This window comes from Corylus avellana, chromosome ca4 (genome assembly GCF_901000735.1).
Source record: "Corylus avellana chromosome ca4, CavTom2PMs-1.0".
Classification (NCBI taxonomy): Eukaryota; Viridiplantae; Streptophyta; class Magnoliopsida; order Fagales; family Betulaceae; genus Corylus; species Corylus avellana.
Window position 1 is genome coordinate 23479754 of NC_081544.1, and position 3016 is coordinate 23482769.

Here is a 3016-nt window from a genome sequence, read left to right on the forward strand (position 1 = left end):
TGTTTACAGAGTATAACAACCTAATCCTAAGTTAACTACATAATACAAAAGAGAAGATAAGAGATTACAAGGAGATAAGATAAGCTTATCCTTTATCTACACTTTGAATATCTATCTTATCATTAGGCTCACAATTATCAATTGCGGATGTTTGAATATTTGAATGTGGAGTTGGTTTAACACATGCTTCAATAGACTTGCATGTCAGTCCCTCAACTTTGTCAACACTCACTACAAAAATTTTATTTTTTGGTAACGGCCCATTAGTGACATGTCAACAAGCTAAGCTTGACATGTCACTAACAGTTAGTGATGTGTCATTAGCAACGTGTGTGACAGGTTAACAAATTGGAAGTTATTAATGGGAATTTAATAATGTGTCAAACTTGATACGTTATTAAAGTTTAAAAAATAAAGAAATTTTTTTTTTTCAAATTTTTTTTCTGGATTTTTTTTTTCAAATAATATCATGGGATCTGATTTTCAAAAATCCAAACCCAGCAGCAAATCAAAATTTAATTGAAAAAAAAAATTAATTGAACTTGGAATAGATCAATAGATTCAAACCTAGTAGCAAAAAATAAACCAGCAGCAAAAATTAATTTAAGCAAAAATTTCACTCATTGTGTGGAGTTGGAGAGTACCCAAAATCAGAAACCTACAACACCAAAGAACCAAAAAAATCAATACGTTTAAAAGCTAAGACAAATGACAAAAAAAATCAACCAGAAATATCAGAAAAATTACCCATTAGAGTATACGATGTCCGTTCCCCAAGTGAATTTAACTTGAAAAATCAAACCAAACAAACCACAAAAATTAGACCCAGAAAAATTTCAAACACCTAAACCCAGCCAAAAAAAAAAAATTCAAAATCCCAAACCCAGCAAAAAAAAAAAAATCAGATCTTCTCTTCTCTTTTTCATCTTCTTCTTATCTTCTCTTCTTTTTCTCTTCTCATTTTCTTTTTCTTCTTCCCATCTGAGCGAAGAGGGAGCTGGCATGGGGGTATACTGGGCATGAATGCGCAGAGAGAAAAAGAAATGAAAATAGAAGAAGAAAGAAGAAAGAAGAAGGTAGCGCGTGCCCGGGAGGAAGAAAAAAGAAAAAGAGAAAAAGAGGGACGTGCGTCCAATGCCCATTGGTGACGTGTGTCTAGCTGGCACGTCACCAATGGGTCACGTCACTAGTATCTTAATTTCACAAAAAAAAAAGAGATGGCAGCTTTAGTAACATGTCAAAGTTGACACGTCACCGTGTCAACTTTAACACATTACCAATTCCAAAACTGAAATATATATATATTAAAAAATATTTTTTTTTAAAAAAGAAGGAAAATGTTAAGTGTTTTTCTAGTGTACTCCTGGTGTCCTTCTAACTATAATGTGGCTTTTAAAATCACCAATAGATTAAAAGTCAATAATGATAATTTCAAATTCAACGATAATTTTAAAAGGCACATCACAGTTGGGAGGACATCAGGAGAACACTAGAAGAACACCTAGCATTTCCCAAATAAAAAATTTGACAAGTTATTTGGTGATGTGTCAACTTTAACACGTTACCAATTCCAAAATTTTAAAAAAAAAAAAATTTTAAAAAAAAAATTTTAAAAAAAATTAAAAATTAAAAAATTAAAAAACATTAAAAAAAAAAAATTGACAACTTTAGTACCGTGCCAAATTTGACACACGTTACTAAATTTTTTCAGATTTTTTATTTTTTATTTTTTTAAATAAAACTTTGACAACTTTAGTAACGTACGTGTCAAGTTTAACATGTCATCATTTCGAAAACTGAAAAAAATAAAAATAAAAATAAAACTTTGATAACTTTAGTAACATGTTAAAGTTGACACATCACCAAATGATGACATGTCAACTTTGACATGTTACCAAAGACTTTAGTAACGTGTGAGAAATTGACACGTCACCAAATGGTGATGTGTGAAAAAATCCTGTACTCTAGACACATCACTAAAAGCGCTTTTTTTTTTTTTTTTGGTAGTGACTCATTCACGGTACACGTAGATTTCAGGATCAAGCCATTTAAAAAAATCACAAGATCGATCATGTTTCATATTTAATCGCAAATAAAATCAACCACTTCTTAACTACCCAGCCTGAGAAAAAACTAATATATATGTATAAAGTATCAAATACTTCTTACCTTATAATTTACACAATAATACAAAATTATATTTGGTGAAGGTTGTTATGACGCACAACTTGATTCCACATTTGCACAGTGGATTATTATATTTTGAACTGTCGAAGGAAGCCATATATTACCAACGTGGAAGTGACTACTCAGGGAGAGAGGAAGAACAAGCATTGAGGCTAGCAACGGTCGAGTGGAAGAACAATGACGATGACCACGTGAGGTGTCCTCCATTAGAATTTAATAAAAAATCATAACGGATGGTTGACATTACAATTAAAATTCTAAAATATGGGAACTTGATATTGCAAATTTTTTTAACTTTGGGAGTATGATTGCAAAAATGCCTAAATATTGGGCGCATGGTGGGTAGGTGCAGTTTTCCCATTATTTGTTTATGGGGGCTTATGTCAAAAATAGCTCATTTGGACTTCCTCCTAACTAAGTTAACCAATTAAGGTTCATAACTCACTAAATGACCCTAAACTGGTGCACCACACTTGGCCAACTTGGCCGCCATTGACCCAAAACACATCTAAGGCTCCGTTTACTTCGACGTAAAATGGTTTCCAGAAAATGATTTTCGTATTTTACGGTGTTTACTTCGATGTAAAATAGTAGTCAATGGAAAATATTTTCTTTTGGACCGAAAATTCTTCTTTAATTTTAGGAAAATGGTTTACGGTTTTGAAAACCGTAAACCATTTTCCGACTATGAGCATCTCATTCTTAAATTGATGGATCTTGCCAAGACCCGCCTAGAACCTCGTCGGGACTTGACCGGGTCCCACCCGGGACTTGACCGAGACCCGCCCGGGACCTGAGCGGGACTTGACCGAGAATAGCCCGGGACTTG